The sequence below is a fragment of the Bos javanicus genome, chromosome 8 (genome assembly GCF_032452875.1).
Source record: "Bos javanicus breed banteng chromosome 8, ARS-OSU_banteng_1.0, whole genome shotgun sequence".
NCBI lineage: Eukaryota > Metazoa > Chordata > Mammalia > Artiodactyla > Bovidae > Bos > Bos javanicus.
This window is the reverse complement of record NC_083875.1, coordinates 16,057,220-16,083,971: the sequence shown is the minus strand read 5'-3', so window position 1 is coordinate 16,083,971 and position 26,752 is coordinate 16,057,220. Positions and strand designations below refer to the sequence as shown.

The 26,752-nt window shown below is 35.7% G+C and overlaps 1 protein-coding gene across 10 annotated transcripts in view; it reads right to left on the bottom strand.

The window, feature by feature from the left end:
• Window positions 1-26,752, bottom strand: part of LINGO2 (leucine rich repeat and Ig domain containing 2) — a 1,446,924-nt gene that overhangs the window by 808,572 nt on the left and 611,600 nt on the right. For all 10 annotated transcript variants that reach the window (XM_061425094.1, XM_061425103.1, XM_061425099.1 and 7 more), the window contains one exon: window positions 18,933-19,013. The gene's annotated coding sequence lies outside the window, so the exon portion shown is untranslated. The remainder of the gene's footprint in view (window positions 1-18,932; window positions 19,014-26,752) is intronic.

The following is a 26,752-nucleotide window of genomic DNA, read 5'->3' as shown; positions in this document are numbered from 1 at the left end:
AGCAGTCAAAGCTTAGAGAAGCAATTAAATAATTTAATATCGGCTGTACAAATAGGTATTACATAAGAAACACTGTTTTGGTTTCTAGCAGTTGATGAAAAAGATACCCAGACTGACTCTCATTCTGAAGAAAACCTAAAATGTTAGATAAAATATTAAAACACAAAAGTAAACATGTTTTTAAATGCATTAATGATCCAGCAAGAAATTGCAAAAAAATTTATTCTAAAGCAAGTGGGTTAAAATTTAATGACTATTTCACATAGGCTCAATGTGTCTAATTGATTACAAAGGAAAACAAACAGGATTTCAAGGGCATCTTATTAATGACAAAAAAGATGGTAATTATATGATAGAGAAACCAGCAATCACCAACTTAACCAGATGATTAAATTTAATGCCACCAGTAATGAGAAAAGTTGACAGCGTGGGCCTCCTTGTATGGGGCAATGAAAATATTACCTTTGAAATACTCCTACCAAAATGCAGAGCTGAATCCAATCACAAGGAAACATCAGACATTCAAACTGATGAGAGACAATGTACAGAATTGGCTGTATTCTGAAATGCCAATACCGTTAAAGACAAAGACTGAAATTAAAGAACACGAAAAGACCAGTGATCAGATACTTTCTACTGCTATAAAAGGACATAGTTGGGACAATGAGCAAAACTTGAATACTTTTCTGTGGTACTTTTAAGATATTTTCACAAATCTTTGATACTGCTCCTCGTCTAATTATTTTCTCCTTGTCTATACTTAGTGACTCACTTCTAATAAACAGTATCTGGTAGAAATAAAAAGACATCACTTCTAAGATTTAAAAAAGGCATCATAGCTTCCTCCTCACACTCTCTCCGAGGTCATTCACTATGAGGAGTGGTATTAACTACTATATTATGAAGACACCAAGCAACACTAGGGATAGGTCCACATAGTGAGGAACCAAGGCCTCCAGCCAACAGTGTTGTGAGTGAGTGAGTCTTCATGCAAATGAATCATCAAGACCCTTTAAATGACTGCACTTGACAACAATTACATAGACACTCATCCAAAACCATCCAACTCAGTCACTTCTGATTCCTGACGCACAGAAACTGTGAGATAGAAAGTGCTGTGGATTTCTGTTTCGTTCATGTTCAATTATGGTTATATAAATATAACATAAAATTTACCATTTAAGCCATTTTAAATGTCTAAGTGGAGAGTGAAAAAGTTGGGTTAAAGCTCAACATTCAGAACACGAAGATCATCTGGTCCCACCACTTCATGGGAAAGAGATGGGGAAACAGTGGAAACAGTGTCAGACTTTATTTTTGGGGCTCCAAAATCACTGCAGATGGTGGCTGCAGCCATGAAATTAAAAGACACTTACTCCTTGGAAGGAAAGTTATGACCAACCTAGACAGCATATTCAAAAGCAGAGACATTACTTTACCAACAAAGGTCCGTCTAGTCAGGGCTATGGTTTTTCCTGTGGTCATGTATGGATGTGAGAGTTGGACTGTGAAGAAGGCTGAGTACCGAAGAATTGATGCTTTTGAACTGTGGTGTTGGAGAAGACTCTTGAGAATCCCTTGGACTGCAAGGAGATCCAACCAGTCCATTCTGAAGGAGATCAGCTCTGGGATTTCTTTGGAGGAAATGATGCTGAGGCTGAAACTCCAGTACTTTGGCCACCTCATGCAAAGAGTTGACTCATTGGAAAAGACTGATGCTGGGAGGGATTGGGGGCAGGAGGAGAAGGGGACGACAGAGGATGAGATGGCTGGATGGCGTCACTGACTCGATGGACGTGAGTCTGAGTGAACTCTGGGAGTTGGTGATGGACAGGGAGCCTGGCGTGCTGGGATTCATGGGGTCGCAAAGAGTCGAACACGACTGAGCGACTGAACTGAACTGAACTGAAATGTTTAGTTTACAGGTACATTCTTGTGCTGCCACAACCACAATCCACGGAACTCTTTATCTTACTTGTGCAACTGAAATTCTATATCTATTAAATAATAACTCCTCATTTCTCCTACCACAAAGTCCTGACATTCTTCATTCTATTTTCTCTGTCTATGACTCTCACTATTCTAGGGATCTCACTTCAGTGGATTCATAGCATTTGCCCTTTTGTGTCTGGCTTACTTCACTTAGCATGAAGTCTTTAAGGTTCATTTATGTTGAGCATCGGAGAAGGCAATGGCACCCCACTCCAGTACTCTTGCCTGGAAAATCCCATGGATGGAGGAGCCTGGTAGGCTGTAGTCCATGGGGTCGCTAAGAGTCGGACACAACTGAGCGAATTCACTTTCTCTTTTCACTTTCATGCATTGGAGAAGGAAATGGCAACCCACTCCAGTGTTCTTGCCTGGAGAATCCCAGGGACAGGGGAGCCTGGTGGGCTGCCGTCTATGGGGTTGCACAGAGTCGGACATGACTGAAGTCACTTAGTATAGTATAGTATAGCATATGTTGAGCATGTCAGAATTTCCTTCCTTTATAAGACTGAATAATCCATTGTATTACATACTACATTTATGTACCCCTTCATCCATCAATGGGCATTTAGGAATGCTACTATGAACATGGGTGTGCAAATATCTCTTTGAGCCAATTCTGTTAATAGGGTCCTTTGCTACACAACAGATTGCAATTTTTATGTGGTCAATTGGTCTTTTTGTTAGCTATGCTTTGATATCCTATCCAATAAATTATTGCCAAATCCAAATGCTGTGAAGCTTCTGTTCTATATATTTGTCTAAGAGTTACATAGTTTTAGCTCTTACATTTAGGTGATTGGTCCATTCAGATTATCATTTGCATATGGTACAGAATAAGAGCCCCACTGTATTCTTTTGCACATGGATATCCAGTTTTCTCAAGACAATTAGTTGAAAAAAATGTCTTTTCTCCATTGAATGGTCTTGGCACTCTTGTCCAAAAGCATTTAACCATATATTTGAAGGTTTGTTTTTGGACATTCTATTCTAATTTATTGGTGCATTTTCCTGTTTATAAGCCACTATCAGGGTTTTGAGTGCTGTAGCTCTATAATAAAGTTCAAAGTCAGGAAAAATGTCTTCCACCTTTGTTCTCATTTTCCAAGATCTTTTTGACTATCAAGAGTCCCCTGAGACACTACATGCATTTTAGGATAGATCTTTCTATTTCTACAAAAAAAATTGTTGATATTTTGATAAGGATTGAATAGAAAATATAGATTTCAGTGGATAGTACTGGTATAGATAGTATGAAATCTTCTAGCCAATGAACACAGAATGACTTTCTGTTTAATTTTTGCATTCTTTAATTTCTTTCAGCAACATTTTATAGTTTTCTGTGCAAAAGTTCCTTAACTCCTTGATTAGATTCATTCCTAAGCATTTTTTTAATATTATAAATGAAGCTGTTTCCCAGTTTCCTTTTCTGATTTTCATTGTCTGTGTATATACATGCAACTGATTTGTGTGTTGACTGTATCCTACAACTTCACTTAAAAATCAATGATTAGCTCTACCAGTTGTGTGTGTGTGCATGCATAAAAATAAGGATTTTTTTTCTTACTTATTTGTGAACAGATAACTTTACTCCTTCCTTTCCAGTTTGGATGCTTTTTAATTATTTCTCTTGCCTTATTGTTTTAGTTAAGACTTTTAGTACTATGTTGAATAGAAGCAGTAAAAACTGGCCATCCTTATCTTCTTCCTGATTTCAGGGAAAAGCTTTCCATCTTTCACCACTGAGCATGATGTTAGCTATAGGTTTTTCATATATGGCCTTTATTATGTTGAGGTAGTTTCCTTTTATTTATGGTTTGTTAAAATTTTTATCAAGGATGAGTATGCAATTTTGTTAAAGGATTTATCTGCATTAATTGAGATGATCAGGTTGTGTTTTTTTTTTCTTCCCCTTTCGTTAATATAGCATGATTTATTTTCTAACGTTGAACCATCCTTATGTTGCATCCTTGCATTACAGGAGTAAATTCCACTTGGTCATGGTATATAATCCTGATGTTATGTTTTTGAATTGATTGATGATATTTTTTGAGGACTTTTGTTTCAATATCCATTAGACATATGGATCTATAGTTCTCTTTCTTTCTTGTTTTTTTTTTTTTTGGTAATGTCTTTGTCTGACTTTGAGATGAGGGTAATGCTGGATTTATAAAATAAATTTGAAAGTATTTTCTCTGCTTTAATTTCTTGAAACAATTTGAGAAGAATTGGTGTTAACCACTCTTAAATGCTTGGAAGGATGCACCAGTTAAACCATCTAATCTTGGGCTTTTCTTTTTTGAGAGGTTTTTGATTACTGATTCAATCTTTTAGATCTATTTAGATTTTGTCTTTTTCATGATTCAATCTTGATAGGTTATATGTTTCTTAGAATTTGTCCATTTTATCAAAATTATCCAATTTGCTGTCATATAATTGCTCACAGAACTCTTTACATAAAATCTTTTAAATTTCTTTAAAATCAGCAATAATTCCCATCATTCACTTCTGACTTTAGTTATATAATTATTTTCTTTTTTCTTAGTCTGGCCAAAAGTTTGTCAATTTTCTTAATCTTTTTGAAGAACCAACTTTGATTTTGTTGGTTTTATCTACTATTTTTCGATTCTATGTTTTATCTCTGTTCTAATCTTTAGTATTTCCTTACTTCTGCTAGCTTTGGGTTTACTTAGTTCTTTTCCTAGTTCTTTAAGGTGTACAGTTAGGTTATTGATTTGAGATATTCCTTCTCTCTTAATGCCGATATTAAAGCTATGTTCCTTCTTCACACTGCTTTCATGGCATTCCATAAATTTTGGTCTTTTCTTTTTTGTCTCAAGATATTTCCTAATTTTTCTTTGACCTATGAGTTATTTAAAAGTGTTTTATTTAATTTCCACATACTTGTGGGCTTTTAAGTTTTCCTTTTGATATTGATATCCAGTTTCATTTCACTATGGTTGAAAAACATACTTTGTAGGATTCTAATCTTCTAAAACTTATCAATGTTTGTTTTTTGACCTAACATATGGTCTATCCTCGAGAAAGATCTATATGAATATTGCATACCCTTCCGTTTTTAAGTGGAAAGTGTTCTGTACATTTCTGTTAGATGACACCAGATAAGAGCATTGTTCAGGTCCTCTGTTTCATTATTCATTTTATGTATATTTTTCTCCCATTATTGAAAATGGGAATTGAAGTCTCCTACTATTCTTTTAGTGCTTTCTATTTCTCCCTTCAGTTCTGTCCATGTTTGCTTCATATATTGAGCTCTGCTATTTGGTGCACATATCTGTAAAATTACTGTATCTTCTTGGTGAACTGACTTGTTTTCATTATAGAATGTCTTCTTTATGTCTCTTTCAACAACTTTTACTTAAAATCCATTTTGTCTGATATTAGCATAGCCATCCTTGCTCCCTTTTGGTTACGATTTGGAATATTTCACTTTCAACTCATGAATGTCCTTAGATCTAAAGTGGATCTCCTGGAGAAAACATATAGTTGGATATTGTTTTTTATTCTTTCTTTTTTAAAAATTCAGTTTGTCAATATATACCATTTGATTGGGGAGTTTACATGTATTTGTTGTTTTAAGCTACTATTTTGGAGTAATCACATCAATAGATAACTATAACATCTGTAGATTAGTAGTATCATATCAATATTAATTTCCTGATTTTTATAATTATATTATGCTTATGAAAAAGATGTTTTGTTTTCAAAATAGGAAAATTATATTGAAGCATTTTATGATTCAGAGGTATTTTTACTTCAAATCATCCTTAAATGTTTCAGAAAGAGAGAGAGAGATTACAGTGCAAATTTGGTAACACACTAACAGTTGAAAAACTAAAATAATAGCACAGGAAATTCCTGTCTGATATTATGTCACAATATAAACAAGACTAAAAAATGAAATTCAGAGACCAAAAATTAAGGATATATTAGAATCCCAAATGTGAATGAAGCATAAAGCTAATTTTTACTTTTCTGGATTTCCTTAATGAAAGGAGAGAGAAAATGATGAGAGGGAGTATACAGATAAATAATTACTGGCAATTTTTCAGAATTAATGAAAGACACAAATACAAAGATTAAATAATCTAAGACAAACAAAAAAAGTCAAAACTGGGACATGTCACAATAAAACTGCCAGGCACTAAACACACAGGGAAAAAATATTAAAAGTAGTGGAAAGGAAAGATTGATCATCTTCACAAAACCAATTGGCTTGAAAACTGACTTCTAAATAATAACAATAAGTATACAATAAGTGTATACCAGAAACCAAGAAAGTAATAGATTAAACATTCTAAGGCAAAATAACTATCAACTTAGACCAATATATTGACCAAGATATCTTTCAGTGATGAGAAAGAAATGCATATATTTATAAACAAAACCTGAGCATTTGTTATCAATAGATAATTACTAAATGACACTCTGAATGTAGTTCTTCAAACAGAATAATGTGATCTCAGAATATCTCAGATGAAAGAAGGAACAGATGCAAACAAAGTGAACAACATTCTTATCTATGTGAAATAAAAATAAAACTGTCATTTGGACTAAAAATTGCAATATAACTAAAATCCATGAAAATTACATATAAAATGAAAGGAGATTGATTGTAGTTATGTTATTCCAAGCTGTTATATTGTTGAGACATAAAGATCAAACTTCACACTAACATTTCTAAATCATTAAAGACTAGAAAAGAGAATGCACCTATTAATAAAGGGAAAGATAAATGAGAATAACTAATCAATTTAAAATAAGAAACAGAAAGCATGAAAGTAGAAAAAACTCAAAATAATGTTGAAAATATAAAAAAAATTAACACTTGTGTTAGTATAAATAGACTAAATATTTGAGCTATTATAAAATTCAAAATTCAAAACAGTGGCTAACTGTGTCAATGAGGCAGTATGATTCCATTTCTGTATAATCAAAAATGTATATGTGTCCCACAACAAGTGTACACTGATAAAAATTTATCCTAAAACCATAATAAAAAGCAAAATTATGATTAAAAAAAAAAAATCCAGAACAGAGGTGATCTATGAGGAAACAAGGAAAGAGATTGGATTGGAGAAAATAGAGGCCTTATTTTAGAATATCGTTAACATTTTTCTTATACAGAATGGTGAACATAGCATTGTACACTTTATCATTTTCTTTATACCTCATATATATTATTAACATTTTTCATATTTCTACTTAATAAAAATAAAGGTGCAACATCAGAAATAAAAGACTCTGGGTGGATATAGAATGTTTTGTATTACTCTTCTGATGCTAGATTGAGCTGTCAGATTGATAAGAAATATCTTTGACTGGGGAACCAGCCTGATTAGAAACAGTGCAAGCAAACCAACAAAAAACCAAGTCAGGTCTAGATAACCATTAAGCTCTGCTAGATAGCTGAGCTATGGCAGATTGCAAAAATGCCTCAATTTCTCACTCCTCCCTGTATCCACACTCTTTGCATTGTAATTTTACAGCTACTGTCATCAAGAGGTGGAATCCGTTTGTCCACCCCCTGTATCTGGTCTGACCTAATGACTTGCTTTGGCCAAGAGTAAAACCATATTGGGCCAGTGTTAAGCATTGGCCTTGAGATGCCTTGAAGGCTTCTTTCTCTTAAAACCCTGCCATCCACTGTGTGAATTTATCCAAGCTAATCGACAAGTGGCCCAGTCAACCTAGCACCTCAGCCAGAAAACTGTGAAAGTCAGTGAGGGAAGCCATCCTAGACTAGTCAGCGTGGTCTACCCACTGCTGCCCTCCTCTGTATAAGCAGGTTCATTTGAAATAAGTTGAGCCCAGGATCAGCGAAACTACCCACTGACCAAAAGTCCTGTGAGAAACATCAAATGATCATCAAGTTAATAAGAAAGTGAGTTTGAGGGTAGTTTGTTACTCAGCAAAAAAAAAAAAAAAACCTCAATCATGCAATCATGAAAGAAGATATTAATCATAAAAAAACTAATTTACAATTCTACAAGCATTTTGTATTTCTTTCCTATGTTTCTTTTTTTCTGAAAGTACTTGTAAAACATATTTACTGGATTATAATTTTATAAATTCATGAAACAGATATTTGTATTATGTATAAGATGTCCCCATTTTGGAATATTTGAGACAAAAAAGTCCTCAAAAATGATCAAATCTGAGTAGATGGATTTTAAACTACTTTGAAAAGTATATCAAATAGTATAAAGTTTCTTAAGAAAATGGAAAAACTCAAGGGAAAATGCACAGGTTTGAAGTTGAGGTAGGCTGATGTCCCTTCTCTTAATTTATGGCACTGTGAAAACCAGCTGTACCGCAGAGACACCATATTCATGAGAACAAGAGCACAGGGCTGGCAGAAGGTATTTTTAACAAAGTCATCAAGGCACTCATGAGGACGGCACATTTTCCATGAATGAGCAGCGTAACTTAGTGCTTTTCTCTAACACCACACAGCATAATGGAAATGGCAGTTTCAGAATACTGATTCTCCCACAGGGAACTCGACAGTAAACTAGGAAAAAAGATCACAGGTTCTGACAGCTGATTGGTGAATTAATTAGGTCTTGCACTTTTTTTTTCATGCTATTGTAAATTACATGTAGAGCATGCACTCAGAGTCATAAAAAGATTCCAAGGATGCTAAGTGTCACACAATTGTAGGGCAAAATGTAATGAGAATCCAAAGGGAGGCTCAGTGTAAACAGGTTTACCAGGGACTTGCTGCAATTAAGCTCACTTCTTAGGGGGAAATTAAGACTTGGGTGGTAAAATTATTTAGTCTCCAAGCAAAAGGAATTAATGTATTTTTAAAAAGTACTTTCTCTAAAGTTTTCTTCATATGGACTTAATTTCTTATTGTAAACTTTTTCTTATCAATCTTTAAAGTCATTTGTCCTCATGCATTCTATCAAGTGACAGGAAATTTTGAGGAGAGACCATCAAGAGAACCATTTTTCATTCTGCAATGACTACATTATTATTACTGCAAACTATAACCTCTCAAGAAGTTTTTTTGTTGTAGGCCTCTACTGAGAAGTGCATCTTCTTAGGTAACATATTGTATTTTATTTATCAGCTGTGAGCTTGTGAGCAAGTTAACCTTTTGAGTCCTCAGTTTTTCCATCTACAGAATGAGGCTAATGATAATATGTTTTCATAAGGCTGTTATGGGAATTAACAAACTAAACACAAAGTACTTAAAATAATGTCTGGCACAGTGTTATAGAAGCTGTTGCAAAAATACTGATACAAAAATGATGTTCTCTTATTTCCTCTGACATCCATTTTCATTTAAACATTGGTTTACTTGGTGGACGAAGATCTTGATTTCCAACATTCTGAATGAAAATGGAGTTTTCCTCGGAAGACAGTTTTCATGGAGTTGGACTTTAAAAACACTAACAGAACTTCACATACTGAGGGTAGGTGTGTAAGGGTTCCCAGGACACTTACTATTTTCACTATTATCTTCTGTAGCTGGGAAGATAAGGTGATAAACATAGGGCAGACATGATATCTATCAGTCAGAAAATACAAGGACTTAAATTCATTGCAAGCCTCCTTTCTGCTGTGGAGAAGGGAATTGGCAACACATTCCAGTATTCTTGCATGGAGAATCCTCATGGACAGTCCTGGTGGGCTATAGTCAGTGGGGTTGTAAAGAGTCAGACACTACTGAGTGACTAAGCATTTCTGGTGACAAACTGATGGTGATCTAAGTGTGCGGAGGTGCAGTTGTCTTTTGATTAGCTATTCACCATGCCCTGTGGGAAAGGCATGCAGTACATGCAAAACTGATTCAGTGCACCTCAACTCGGAGCAAAAGATTGGGAAGGGCCATGAAGAGGATGCAAATCAAATGCTGAAATAAGTTCCTTGCCTTCAAATCTCTTCCCTGGTGGCCTTCAAAAGACTTCCCTGGTGGCTCAGACAGTAAAGAGTCTGCCTACAATGTGGGAGACCCGGGTTCAATCCCTGGGTCGGGAAGATCCTGGGTCGGGAGAAGGAAATGGCAACCCACTCCAGTATTCTTGCCTGGAAAATCCCATGGATGGAGGAGCCTGGTGGGCTACAGTCCATGGGGTTGCAAAGAGTTGGACACGACTAAGCGACTTCACTTCACTTCTTCAAATCTCCAAAACAGCTATTAATATTAGGTTAGCCAAAAAGTTCATCCAGGTTTTTCTGTAAAATGAAAAATACATACGGACTTTTTGGCCAAACCCAATACTTTCACTTTTTTGCAATAAAACACTGATCGTTGACAAAACATATGGGTACAGAAAGAAAATGTAAAGCATTTAAAAGATGATTCTTACATTTAGTTACTTTCTCTTCCCCTGTCTGCTGTTCACTGAAGGTAACTACTGAGTCATGAAGGAATCAATTATTGCACACACAGGATGCCTGAAGACCAGTATAGGGTTGAGATAAGTGCAAAAGTGAACCAGTATTTCTGAAAGAATCCATTTGAGATTAAATCTGAACCGATAAACATTAAGAGAACTGAGGTATGGAAGTACCTTATTGAAATAAGTGAGACTCTGATATTCATAAGAAGCAAAAATGCTACCATAACTAGGTAATGTGAGATATTTGGAAAACAGAAGTAAGAAATTAAGTACTTACATTGAGAGAGTATGCTGCATTCTGCTTATTCCTAAGAGGATTTGAGATGGCTAACTAAGTTGTTTTTGGTATAAGATAAAAATATCTTTTTTTAACATGGATGGGTTCAATAATGTTAGGGATAAAGTTAGTTCCTGCTTGAAAACACGTAGCTAGTGTCTAGAGGAATCCAGGACTACTGGACTTCTTTCTCAGACCACAGGGCTACTCTCTATGTCATTTTTAAAGGAACTGTCTACAAGGAATACAGGCAACTGGGCAAAGCTCCACTTTCTTATTACCAGTGTTTAGGACCTAAATGCTAAGAAGAACTGTGATAAGCTGTGCTGGAACCAGGATTTGGGTCAGAAGTCTGAGAGATTTCTGCTACTCTACTTCGAATTCAAAACCAAATTGTATTGTAGACACTGATCAGATCAGATGCCTTCAAGGAAAATTCAGATCAGAGGGACCTGCCTAGGGATTAAGTCCTTGGTCAGTTTACCATGTGGAGAGATAGGATAGAAAGGAGAAGTGAAGTGAAGTGAAGTGAAAGTCGCTCAGTCGTGTCTGACTCTTTGCCACCCCATGGACTGTAGCCTGTCAGCGCCTCTGCCCATGGAATTCTCGAGGCCAGAATACTGGAGTGGGTAGCCATTCCCTTCTGCAGGGGATCTTCCCAACCCGGGGATCGAACTCAGGTCTCCCACATTGCAGGCAGATTCTTTACCATCTGAGCCATGAGGGAGAAGAGTCCCTTAATAAGATGACTGAGCTTCTCCATGCAGGAAGACCTCAGCCTTTACGTGAAATACAGATAAGGCAGACTCATGCCTACACACCTACATGTTCATCAACGACTATCCCACAGTCCCTTAGAATCGCCATTTAGATTACTGTCTCTTCTTGGGACTTACTTACATATTCCTTCTCCTTAAAAAGCTCTTCTGACAGATATTGCATAGGTAACTCCTTTTCATTCAGTACCCAGCTTAAAATATCACCTCTATAATTAGGTCTTTTCTGATAACACAATTCAAAGCAGCTCCTCAGGCTCTCAACCTGTTTTATTTCCAACTTAGCATGCCTTATTACTGAGTATTTTCTTTTGTCTATTTTTATTGTTAATGAACTCCACACCCTACAACACCCATTGAGAACATTAGCTCTGTGAGGACAAGCGCTTTATCTATATTGCTTACTCACAGACATAGGAATTATAAGTGAACATGATAGGCACTCAATAATGTTAACTGAATGCATACAGTCATGAATGTGTGTGTGTATGTGTTGGTAAGCCAAGAAAGGTAGCAGAAAAAAAGCTGCTTCTTGGGAACTTCTTATATCAATATTAGCCATAGCTAACATTTACCAAAAATATGTATTAATATACTAAGTGATTATCTTGGTTAACATTCACAACACCACCATAAGATAAACACTGAAAGAAGACAAGATGGCATCCTGACCAAACCTACCCTAGAACCAAATAAAACACATGGTATTCGTGCTCAGACTGATCAAAGGCAGTTTTACTTCATATCATTTATGCCATTCAATCCTATTTACTCACTGACACGTGAAACAGAATCAATTATAAGCTTCCTGGTGGGATGCCGTCTATGGGGTAGCACAGAGTCAGACATAACTAACGTGACTTAGCAGCAGCAGCACCCTACAAGGACCTTCAAATAAGTCTATTACATGATCTACTGGAATGATAAGCTAAAAATAAACAAGTTGCCAGGAGAAACCCACCTCCCAGTTTGGAGTGCTGAAACTAGGGGGAAGTGTGTTGCATCATCTCCTTATTGGAGGCACTCTACACAGAATTAAGAAGAACCATACCATGAATAACATTACCACAATAAATGTAAACATAGGTTTCTGACATCTATTAACACAAATCAGCATAGGTTGATTGTACTGATTGAATTTAGTGACCTTCTATAGAGTGAATACAAATATTTTAATAGTCTTATTTAATCCACTGATAAAATTACAGCTATATTTACAAATGAAAAATATTCATATCATTCAGGCAATCCTCCTTCAATGTTATTTATTGCTACTACTTTGCTGATTAATACTGGCTGGGAAAAATTGTGGTGTATATATTGTATGATAAGTAACAGATTGTACTCATTTGGTGTTACTAATTAAAACAAATCCTTAGGTTTTAAAACATGCATAATTTTGGCATCATCTAGTACTTTGGCCACCTCATGCGAAGAGTTGACTCATTGGAAAAGACTGATGCTGGGAGGGATTGTGGGCAGGAGGAAAAGGGGACGACAGAGGATGAGATGGCTGGATAGCATCACTGACTCTATGGACATGAGTTTGGGTGAACTCCGGGAGTTGATGATGGACAGGGAGGCCTGGCGTACTGCGATTCATGGGGTTACAAAGAGTCGGACAAGACTGAGCTACTGAACTGAACTGAACTGAACTAGATGCCTAAGGCAGAATACTTATGTGGACAGGCTACCACTGTACCTATGCAGAGAAGTACAAAGGGGAATATTTGTAGCCAACATCTGGACTTTCCTCAGGAAAAACTCTGATATTACCCAATACATGAACTTTCTTATTGAAAGGTCAACACTTTATCCTAATCGTAATCCTAAATTATTAAAAAAAATAATAAACAAGGTACCCATAAAATATTCAACTTTAATCCATTCTGTAAAATGTACTCCTAGGGAACTAACTGTTGGGCTCTAACTCAAGAACAGTGAAATGGCAAAGCATATAATTAGCAATGGTTGATGTTAAGTCATTCTTTTTACCATCATTAATACATGAACCTCAATAACAATATCACACCATAAGAAGTAGTTCCATCATCCTATTTTCATAGATTATTAAAGCCTCAGAAACCTCCCCTAAATTCCCAAAGTGACAGATGCAGTAAGTGGAAACCAGGAATGCTGCACTGGGTTTGAGATTGCAACCACTAAAACATTCTGCTTCACTATTGGAAACATGTCAGATAGGTGAAATTCATAGATTTGGGGAGCTAAAAAGAATCTTGAGGTTCACTTTCATTCTAATATAGATGAACTAAAACTGAGTAAACAGTTGACTTAAAGTTGATATCCTATTCTACTAAAATAGAATTATTCCAGGAAGATTAAACCTCAACTTGCTCAGAAAGGAAATGAGGGCTTAAATATTTCAACCCACATACTCCTGAATTTCTCTCTCAACTTCAGCTCTGAAGACAGCCTACTTATTTCACTTTCTTCAAGGTAATAAAGCCAACACTTCCACCCTCTGCCTCATTGGAAAAATTCATCATTAAAGTATTCCCAGACCAAGACTACATCCTCCAAGTTGTGCTACTACCGCTGGGAGAAAAGCCTAAACCAAAAATCCCTGAAGAAATTCTACATTTTTTCTAAATAAAATTTCTTTATAAAAATCATCTTAAATTAAGCAAACATTAGCAAACCTAATCCAACAATACATAAAATCGATCATACAACATGATCAAGTTGGATTTATTCCAGGGTTACAAGAAAGGCTCAACACATACACCTAGAGATTGTCATCCTGAGTGAAGTTAAGTCAGACAGACAAGGAGAAATACCATATGACACCCTTTATATGTGGAATCTAAAAAGAGATGAAACAAATGAGCTTAGTCACAAAACAGAAATATACTCACAGACTTAGAGCATGAACTTATGGTTGTTGGAGGTGGATGGAAGAAGGGATAGCTGGGGAGTTTGGGATGGACATATACATACTGCTAAGTTTAAAATGGATAGCTGACAAGGACATACTGTATAGCACATGAAACTCTGCTCAGTGTTGTGTGGTGGCCTGGATGGGAGGGGAGCTTGGGGGAGAATGGATACATGTGTATGTATAGCTTCACTGTTCACCTGAAATTGTCACAACATTGTTAACTGGCTATATACCAATACAAAATAAAAAGTTTAAAGAAAATCAATAAATGTGATACACAACATCAACAAAAGGAAAGATAAAAGCCACATGATCATCTCAACAGATAGAGAATAAACATTTGACAAATTCAACAGTCATTCATGACAAAAAAACTCCCATCAAAGTGGCTATAGAGGAACATATCTCAACATAATAAAGGCCATTTATGACAAACCTATAGCCAACATAGCACTCAAAGGGGAAAAGTTGAAAGCTTCCCAATAAATTCAAAAACAAGACAAGGATGCCTCTCTCACTAGTTCTCTTTTACATAGTATTGGAAGTCCTAGACACAGTAATCAGACAAGAAAACAGAAACAAAATGTATCCAAATTAGAAGGGAATAGGTAAAATAATTACTATTTGCAGATGATATAATACTCTACATAGAGAATCCTAAAGTCTCCACTCAAAAACTGGTAGCACTAATAAATAAATTAAGCAAGGTTGCAGGACACAGGATTAATACACAGAAATATGTTGTGTTCCTATATACTAATAATGAAATATCAGAATGAGAAAGTAAGAAAAAAATATCCTGCTTAAAATCACATATCAAGAAAGATCCAGCATTAAAATTAATGAAGTAGGGCAAAGGCCAATATGCTGAAAATTATAAAACACTGATAAGGGAAACTGAAGACGATTCAAAAGAATGAAAAGATATACTATGTTCTTGTACTGTAATAATAAATATTATTAATATAGCTGTATTACTCAAAGCAATCTACAGATTTAATGCAATACCTATCAAAATACTCAGGATATTTTAAGAGAAATAAAAAAAAGTCCAAAATTTATAAGAAACCACTAAAGATCAGAATTGAAAAGGAATCATGAGATAAAAGAACAAAGCTGGAGGTATAACTCTCCAAGATGTCAGACAATACTGCAAAGCTATACTCAAAATAGTGTGGTATTGGGGGGGGGGGAATGGATATATATTAATAGATCAATGTAAGAGAATAGAGAGTCCAGAAATAAACCCACATACCTATGGTCAATTAATCTATGATGAGGAAGACAAGAATAGGCAGTAAAGGAAAAACAGTCTCTTCAACAAGTGATGACTAGAAAGCTGGACAGTCACATGTAAAATAATGAAATTAGAACATTCCCTCAAATCATATACAAAAATGTAATTAAAATGGTTTAAAGACTTAAATGTTAGACAAAGTACCATAAAACTTCCAGAAGAGAACATAGGCAATACCCTCCACTCTTTGACATAAGTTGTAGCAATATTTTCTTGGATCAGTCTCTGGAACCTAATTAAACTTAAAAGATTTGTACAACAAAGAAAAACTAATGAAATGAAAACAAAAACAAGAGCCTTTGAGAACTGGAGAGTGTGAAGAAGAGAGGATATATGCATGCCGCTGCTGTTGCTGTTGAGTCACTAAGTCATGTCTGACACTGCGACCCCATGAACTGCTGAACCGCCAGGCTCCTCTGTCCTCAGGATTTTCCAGAAAGGCATACTAGTGTAGGTTGCCATTTCCTCCTCCAGAGGATCTTCATGACCCAGGGATCAAGCCCGCGGCTTCTGTCCTGGCTCCCGCACTGGCAGGCTGATTCTTTACCACTGAGCCACCCGGAAAGCCCAGATATATGTATGTGCGTGTGTGTGTGCTAAGTCATTTCAGTCGTGTCCAATTCTGTGCGACTCTATGGACTGAAGCCTGCTAGGCTCCTCTGTCTCTGGGATTCTCCAGGCAAGAATACTGCAGTGGATTGCCATGCCCTCCTCATGGGGATCTCTCTAACCCAGGGATCCAACCTGCATCTCTTAAGTCTCCTGCATTGGCAAGCAGGTTCTTTACTAACACTAGCGTCACCTGGGAAGCCCCTAGATATATATCTATGTATAACTAATTCACTTTGCTGTATACCTGAAACTAACACAGCATTGTAAATCAAACAATACTCCCATATCTTCTTTAAAAAAGGAATGTATAATTCTTTCAAATTATAGGTTCCCTCATTATCACATTTGCTCAGGGCAGTTATCTTTGAGTTTATCACTGTCCTTTAATTTGTGTATTCAGTTCTCAGTTGGGAGTCTTCTATTCCCATTCTGAGCTAACCTATTTTACAGAGCCTTCTCTGTTCAATATGCCTATTAATTTCATTCACATTCTAACTGCACACTGGCTATCACATGGGATACATTTACTTTCTAAACTTGAATATATGCTTCTTTGTACAACATAAAATATCTCTGCTATATTCATAATTTATCTCACTCTTAACCAATACTGATATACATACACATACATATTCTGATATTCAGAATGAAGAAAATAATTTTTTAAAATTCACCTAAAGTTTTCAGGAAATGAACATTAGCAATAACAAATAGGTGCAGAGTTCATTACCTGTGGGAGTGAGTGGGGCAAAGTTAAAATTTCCATCTGTCACTTTAGATGAAGATTGAGGGCAAAGGAAAAAGAGTCAGTGTTTGGGAGTAAGGAGCTGAAAATGGAGGTGAAAGTGAGCTTATTTGTTAGAAAAAGTCTCTAAAATATATGGGCTCTGTCCTTTCATTCCGCTTATAATACCTGTTTTAAACTTCTGTTAAAATGAAAGTTCTCAGTGCAAATTTCCATATGGCTTGGATGTTTTTAAAAACCACATCAACATTAAATGAAATATTAATAACAAATGAATTGTATGTATTTCTCCTTCTTTTGCTGAAAAAATAAAACCACCTTCTATCTACTATCAAAGTATATCTGAAAACAGCCAGTGTTCTTTGGGTTCACAAGAAGGGATAGATGGTAGACTTTCACATAAATTCAACCAGAAAACAAGATATGAACTTACCAGGATTACTTGAACTGACCAAAGGAACTATGAAAGGCTATACTATAGAAATATTTAAAGAAGAAATAATAGTTCACAGTGTCTTCAAATCATGTCAAATTTACCATATTATAAGTGCCATTAAATGTTCTCTTTGATTGGAAGGGCCCTGTGAATGATGGACAGTTTTGTGCTGAATAGATGAGCAATTTCCTCTAATTCTCTTCACATGACTGCTCATTCTTTGCCTCTTAGCTCATCCAAGTTAACATAATGGAGCCCCTTGTAAAACATTGAGTCATGTGCTTCAGCGTGCAGTTTATGATTTAAGTTTTATCAAGATGTCATGATATTTAAAATTTGAACAATTTAGTCTATTTTATGTATATTTAATTTCTTTCCTATTATGCCTTGAAATGTATTTCTATTTCTAATTTAAATTTCTATTTGAATGCATAGAAAATGTGTTTCATTTAGAAACCAAAACACCATTCTAGACTTATGTGTTTATGTTTGTGTCTATTTCTGCCATTTGTACTTGGACAAACCATTTACATACAAGCCATTCTGTCTTTACTATTATTGTTTGTTTGACAGACATGCGAAACAGTGCTAGAAGCAGGCATATTTCCTTTCTTAGAAACTCATTTTTCAGATGAAGATGTTCTTTTCTTCACTTCTTGGTCTTCATGAGGACACAAGTGAGCAGCCCCATGTATCTCCCTTTAGATGTATTAAATGAGGTTTTCTTCATAGTTACTAGCCAAACCTTGTCTTCCTGGGTACCCTGGAATTCTAAATCCTTTCTCTGTAATCTCAGGTGGTGAAAAGAAAGCAGTGATTGCAAATGTTTTACTCTCTTACAACTGAAAACAAAAATAAAACAAATAATAAAAATAAAATTATTGTGATGCTTGATGAAGGACCACTAGTAGAGAAAGACAAAGTAGAAAAACTAATAACATCTCCCAAGGAAAAGAAAGTAATCCACATTATAAATACTCAAACCACTGAAGTAGTTTCTACTTTTGTAGCTGTAATTTTATAAACTATAGGGTGAGCAAATGTATATTTAGGTATACCCTCCAAAATTAATGAAAAAAAAAAAAAAAAAGCCCAGATGTAACTCAACTACCACTTTAAATTAATAATAATCTACCTCCAACACAACTACCTCAGTCATAAATACTAATAAAGAAAATATCTTTAGCCATTAAATTTTATGTGTAACATGTGAACATGTTAACATAGTATTTAAAGAGACAAGATGACATTAAGCAAACAAAAACAGAGAACAGATTGTCTGAAACACATAATACATATGATAGTTTTAGAGAGGAAAATGCATAAGCCTAGAAGTGGTTGTCAATATGTCAATAACTTCCCCCAGTCACTTCAGAGCTAACAAGCCAGAGGAACTACTTAATTAAATGTATGACCAAATAAAATAAAATTTACTTTCTTCTTAGTATAAAGAAAATAAATCTTAATACAAAAAATAGCATTTCATTACATCCTGAAAATACAAATAAAATAAATCCGGCATTTACCTTATGTGATGAAAAATCCACTGGACACTTTAGAAGCCCAAGTAGCTCATGATGCAGCTTCCCAGTGGCAGTCTTCAATTACTATAAATAAAAGGTGAAAGATAACGTTTAGAACAATATATGTCTCTGTAGAGTGATGCTGATTAGCTGTTAAATGTTTATTATCACTTATCTCCATTTAAATATTAACTCCCTCTTTATTGCTGTTATCATAGATTTTGTTAAATGCACAAAATAGAAATGCAAGTTATGTATTTCTGGGACTTCCAAGGCACCAAATAGGCTCCAGATTACAAAACTACAAAAAATAAAAACTATTTAATCTCATCTTATTTTACTGGGAAAGGCAGTTGAAGTATGAAAACTAAAGCATTTATAATGGAAATGTTTTCTTATTATGTACACATTACCAATATAAATACTTTTCTGGTTATAACACTGAGTTATAAGTATTATGGGCTGTTGGCTCCTTGTCTCTTTTTACTATTGACTTCCTTGCAAGATTTAAGCAAGTATTTTTACTTTGTTTCATAATTTTCCTGGAGAAGATTCATAAAATGTGGAAAATAATAGTTATAAGTTTGATATGCTGATATATAATATGTAGGCATGTAGGTGGCTTCTACTTCTAGACAATATATACGATCTCTCTCTCTTTCTCTTTAGTTGCTAAGTTGTGTCTGACTCTTGTGACCCCATGGACTGTAGCCTGCCAGGCTCCTCTGTCCATGGCATTTTCCAGGCAAGAATACTGGAGTGGGTTGCCATTTCCTTCTCCAGGGGATCTTCCCAACCCAGGAATCGAACCAGGGTCTTCTGCATTGTAGGCAGATTCTTTACCAACTGAGCTATGAGAGAAGCTCTATACTATACAGAGTTCATAAATTAATAATACTGTTTGTATAGAATGGGACTATATTCCATCCCTCTCCTACATCTCCCTCAATCCAAACCTAATGCATAGTCCTCAGGCACGAATCCAAGTCTCAGGCATGCCCTCAATAAAGCAGCATCATGGACATTCTACCTTCCACCCCTTTCTGAAACTCTAATCCAGTAAGTGGCAAAGAAGATGAGAGTAGGAACAGAGACAGTGGGGGAAATGGTGTTTCTAACTCGGAAGTATAACTTTGTCAAGGGATGTGCGGCACATTTGAACGGAAATAAACGAGCATCTTCTTATCCCATTGTAAGAGGGTCATATAAGTTCATGTTTTAAGGGCTGGATTCATATAAATTACATTACTAACTCAGTGTTTCTAAAAGCTGCTATCAGAAACTGTGTGTGTGTGTGTCTGTGTGATTAGTCACTCAGTTCATCTATTTAGTATATATAGATGCTCAGTATCTATAGATACTCTTTGCAATCCTATGGACCGTATAGCCTGCCAGGCTCCTCTGTTCATGGGATTCTCCAGGCAAGGATACTGGAGTGGGTTGTCATGCCCTCCTCCAAGGGATCTTCACAACCCAGGGGCCAAATCCACATCTCTTACATCTCCTGAATTGGGAAGAGGGTTCTTTTCCACTAGCGCCACCTAGGAAGCCCCAATATAGATAGCAAATATCTATATACACTTAATACTTATATGTTTACACAAATATATAGGTATTTGCATATAATATATAGCATATATATACATATGTAATTTTTTACTAGTTCCCCCACTACGTGCTCTTTCATTTCTTTTGTCTGCTCTTGAGTATTAGAACTCACTTTGAAGAAAAATGCTTTCCAGACAAATAAATTCTGTATAGTGAATAACACGTTGGGTTAGATTCCAGAAAGACATCAGAAGCTACATTTACATTAGAGAGAAACAAACTTTGAAAGAAAATGTTAAACACTTTTGGTGAGAAAGAGAACACTCTAAACGTCAATAATAATGGGACGCTAGGCAAAAACTACTGAAATGCCAAAAATGACTGCACAGCATTTTAGAAGTTTCTGGATGTCCTGTAGAATTCTCCTGCTTTCCTAAAAACACATCAGCTAGTCCAGTGCCTCATCACTTTCTAACTCTGTGTTAACAACTGACTGGCTGGATCTCATTTTGCTATTCATATCTAAACAATTCTGAACCTTTATTGAACGGTCTCTGTGACAAGTGCTGTAATAGGTATTTTCATATGGTGATCTCGTTTAATCAGTAAAGATACACACAGTGCCATACTTTGCAGACAGCCGCCACTGTCCTATATTACATGTCTCAGCATAAAGTCACTAAATTGGAATTTGCATGTTCCATAAAATAAAGTGCTACCTGCAACTAATTGTAAGTTTTGTTTTATATCATTAAGTCACTTAAAATATTTTTTAATGTCTAAAGTGTTTATTGAATAATTACAAATATATATGGAATGTGAAAGCTATCAAATAAAATCTACTGTTTAGTTAATTGAAACATATTTTAATGTTTCAGTGGAGTAGGGAGGTGATCCTGGAATATCACAAGTCATTTTCTTATGATCATATCTAAAAATATGACATCTTTAATGAAATAAGATGTGTATTATATCAGGATTTCCTAATGTTGCTTGGAGAAGATCAAATACTGTTTAAGAAAGGTATAAAATAAGCTCTAACAGCAAAGTAAATGGCATATATGCAAAAGAAGTAGCCAGCTATAAAGAACGAAAGAGATTATTTTGTTAAATGAAAAAAAAAGGAAAGAAAGAAAACAATGTTTGGGTCAGGTAAGGTAGTGGATAAAGAAGATGGGGGAAATGTGTTGATAAAACCCATAAAAGTATGTGTATCTGTGTGTATTTCTTTTGGTGGGAGTTGAAGGAGTACAGCTATCTAAAGAGAAATTCCTTCTGAGTTTCCTGGGTTATTCATGGAATACTGAAGAAAAAATTAAAGCTATAATTCCTAAAAATGAAATCAATGGTTATAATAATGGGGTCAAGAATCTGATCTTTGATACAGATCACCTTCTGGATAAAATGTAATGGATAAGGTAAGAAGTCAGGTCCAGATGTGGTCCTAGATCATGTGACTCATTCCTCTTAAATTGAGATCTTTTTTTTTCCAGTAGTCACATATGGTTGTGAGAATTGGACTATAAAGAAAACTGAGCGCCAAAGAATTGATGCTTTTGAACTGTGGTGTTGAGGAAGACTCTTGAGAGTCCCTTGGACTGCAAGGAGATCCAACCAGTCCATTCTAAAGAAAATCAGTCCTTAATATTCACTGGAAGGACAGATACTGAAGCTGAAACTCCAATACTTTGGCCACCTAATGCGAAGAACTGACTCATTGGAAAAGATCCTGACGCTGGGAAAGATTGAGGTGGGAGGAGAAGGGGATGACAGAGGATGAGATGATTGGATGGTATCATAACGCCATGGACATGAGTTTGAGTAGGCTCCAGGAATTGGTGATGGACAGGGATGCCTGGTGTGCTGCAGTCCATGGGGCCGCAAAGAGTCAGACATGACTGAGTGACTGAATTAAACTTCACAACAAAGGGATCTAGGAAAGTAGCAGGAAAATAGTAGTAACAGAGTAAATACTGCTCACAGGAAGCAGAGGCAAGGAATGAAAAGTCAGTTTCATAAAAATTGATCAGTGTAGCTTGGCTGAGCTAGAATGGCTCAGAACAAAGAATTTGACATTTTGAGTGAGGCACACAATTTGAGATAAGTGATAATGCCTGCTGCTGCTGCTACCAAGTTGCTTCAGTCGTGTCCGACTCTCTGCGACCCCATAGACGGCAGCCCACCAGATTCCCCCGTCCCTGGGATTCTACAGGCAAGAACACTGGAGTGGGTTGCCATTTCCTTCTCCAATGCATGAAAGTGAAAAGTGAAACGGAAGTTGCTCAGTCTTGTCTGACTCTTCGCGACCCTATGGACTGCAGCCTACCAGGCTCCTCCATCCATGGAATTTTCCAGGCAAGAGTACTGGAGTGGGGTGATAATGCCTAGCACACAAGAAAAGGGGACTTGATGAATGCGTATCTGCAAGTATTTAGTAAACAGAAGATAGCCCAAGCCAAGTAAAAAATAAAGAAGAATCTGTTTACATGCTTAGATTGTTCAATAAAGTCACACTTATAGCTGGCAATGTACCTAATAGAATCCTGAGTACCAACTTGGAAAAGGTACATAAAATGTAAACGTAATTTTTTACCATAGGTGTACAAAAATTATGTGTTTCCCAAGATCACATGAGTAGTGATGACATAAATATACGACAATATTTTAAGTCTTCTGGCTTCCAAGTCAGTTCCCTTTTCATTAAGTGATATTGTTTGCCTTATTTACCATCTCCTATAATTAGATGTGTGCGTGTTATGTCGCTTCAGTCCTGTCCGAGTCTTTGCGACCCTATGGACCATAGCCTGCCAGGCTCCTCTGTCCATGGGATTCTCCAGGCAAGAACACTGGAGTGGGTTGCCATTTCCTCCTCCAGGGGATCCTCCCAAGGACTGAACCCATGTTTCTTATGTCTCTTGCATTGGCAGGTGAGTTCTTTACCACTAGCGCCACAAAGGAGTCTCTATTACAATTGAATCCCAAATGTGTATAATACTAAGCACATGAGGACTGTAAGGACAGCACTGGGTTGATGTGGGGATGAACATATAGTGAATTTACCACAGTCCCCAGCACTTGGTGTGTGATTAAATGGTAGCTGTTATTATTATCTACAAAATGAGAAAAAATATTAATAAGAGGAGGATACAGTGGTAAGGAGAAAAAAAAATATTCAAGGGATCAATGAACATACTATAACACCAATTTTAGGTGGATTAATATTTTTAACATACAACCAGGGCTGACTTAACCCCTATTCAAACAAAAGTGACTTTAATTCCAAGGTTAGACATATATCATTATAAATTATAAAAGAACCACTCTTTTATTTACTTCTTTAAACAAATATAATAATATTTTAAATTGATTCAAACAGAGGGAAGAATATACTTTAAGGAGTATTTGAAAACAAGGGGAAAAACAGCCATCTTCCTGAACCTTCAATGCTATTTTAGAGGGAAAACATTCCTACACAGTGAATATTTATAGATATGAATACCATTTTGTTAGGAATTTATATCTCTACCTTCATAAGTGTTTAAGAGGAAAAGTTAGAAAAATCTCTGCTTTAAATAAAAAGGTAGACAATTTTACCATTCTTCTCTCGTTTTCCACAACATTTTCTAGTGATTCTTATACTTTATTTCAAAGTGAGGGAAAACAGAGATCCCCAGCCCCCACCAAGGAAATATGTAGTATGTATATGGCATCTTCTCCTAAATGTAAAGTAGTTCTCTCACAGAATTTTTTATCCACTAGTATTAACACTTTGGAGAAGGCAATGGCAACCCACTCCAGTACTCTTGCCTGGAGAATCCAATGGACGGAGGAGCCTGGTAGGCTGCAGTCCATGGAGTCGCTAAGAGTCGGACATGACTGGGCGACTTCACTTTCACTTTTCACTTTCATGCATTGGAAGAGGAAATGGCAACCCACTCCAGTGTTCTTGCCTGGAGAATCCCAGGGACCGTGGGACCTGATGGGCTGCCATCTATGGGGTCGCACAGAGTCGGACACGACTGAAGTGACTTAGCAGCAGCAGCATCAGTAGCAACAGCATTAACACTTAGTATACAATAGTCTGTGGGCTCTATGCAACCTAATTCTCAATTGATGTATTTAAGAACCTTTATTTAAACATATGGGGTTTCCTGGTGGCTCAGTGGTAAAGAAGCCACATACCAATGTAGCAGACACAAGAGATACGGGTTTGATCCCTGGGTCAGGAAGATCCCCTGGTGAAGGAAATGTCAACTCACTCCAGTATTTTTGCCTGGGAAATTCCACGGACAGAGGAGCCTGGAGGGTTGCAGTCCATGGAATCTCAAAGAGTTGGACAAAACTGAGTGACTAAGCACAACAAACACAACATTAGAATAGAAGGAAAAGGTGAAATAACATGCCTACTATGTGCCTGAATATGGATGGCTAAAAGAGATTATTTAATTTAATCATCATAAAATAAATCATGTGAGATAGATACTACTCTCTCTTTAAAAATGCATAACTGTGATGACTTGGGTGGGAAGGGAGGGGTGGGAGCGAGGTTTAAGAGGGAGGGGATATATGTAAACCTGTATGTATAGGTGATTCACTTGTACACCAGAAACCAACACAACGTCATAAAGCAATTATCCTCCAACTAAAAAATATAATTAAAAAATACAGAACTGAGGCTTAGAAAATGACACAATAATTTTTTTCAAGATCACAGACCTTTCCGCTATGTAACACTCCCTTCCAAGCACTAGCTATGGATACCTTTGATCATGGGACTGGTTAGAACAAACATTAAACTGAATGCAATGGTGCTTAATAAAACTCAAAACCTGTAATGAGTGTAGTAGGCCAGAACTGGATGAGTTAAGTGTTTTATCATCAACATTTCAGGATTGTTACATGAAAATGAAAGTCGGAATAAAAGCTTTTCCTTCTTTTGTGTATTTTTGGCCACTGTTTCAAAAAATGGTTATTAAAATGTAATAAATCTGTTTTATAATTAATGTCAAATTTTGGACTTACTTGAAATTTTTATTAAGATTTATAAAAGTACAATACCCAATACCTTATAAAGGTGTATTTGTGTGAAAATAAAAACTAACTTGCTTAAGTACTAATACGATATTCTTAACAAATTAGATAACATAAATAACATTCCCTGGGAACATAAATTTATTCAACATTACTTTTCCATTAGCATTGAAAAAATATAATATACCATCCATTTAATCTTAATTTGAATATAACAAAGTAGGTGCATAAATCTGAATTTTAATATCATAAAGTAGCTCTGCTAAAACTGAGTGAGGCTATATAATTCATAATTCTATAATATAGTAAATAGGCTATACTATTTTCTAGAGCACCTGAGGGTTTTTAGAAGGGAAAAGGAGAAATGCGTCCACTGAGTAATTCATTCACTGAGTCTTGCATTCACTAGAAATTTTTAATATTAAATTTAACATTGTTTTTTCAAGTTAAATGACAGTATTACTTGATTGAATCACTCCACAGAGATTCCACTTATAGCATCTTTCCCTAGAGCATGTCCAAAGAGAATTCTGCCCTTAGAGTACAGTAAATTTATTTGAGCATGAAATGCACATTGCCTGTTCTTCATATAGAAAAATAATAATAAAATAAGGAATTTTGATTCCTTTTTAAGTTGCCTTGCTTACATCTGCTTTGTTTGGTGGCTCTCAGCAGAATGACAAGGACTTGAATCTGGATTGCTTTGGTGGTTTATATTTCCTTTTATTCTTGACTTTCTTAGAGATGTACATGGCAGAGATACTGGTACTTTATTTGCTTTAATCTTTCAAAACCCAAGAGTGAAAGAAATACGCTGTTATCTTTTTATTAGGTCAATCAAGTCAAAAGTTTTCATTGTGCTTCAACTTTTAAAAAGTTGAAATTCTACTGCACCTACAAATTTTGCAAGTGAACTATGTATTTCATTGGCTATTAAAACATATTTAAAAAATCTATTTCTTTAACATATACACACATACATATAAAACAATTTTGTGCTTTGTACACATTAATATAATAATAATAATTGATATACCCTTAAAGCTTATCATATGCCAGGCACTAGGTACTTTACATCTATTTGCTCACTTAATTCCCACAAGAATAAAATAATACTATTTTTCTCAATTGAGAGATGGAAAATTGAGGCACTGAGAGATTTAAGTAACGAAGTGACTAACAGAACTGGAATTTAAACCAAGGCAGAATGACCCCAGAGATGAGCTGTTAACAATAATACATCT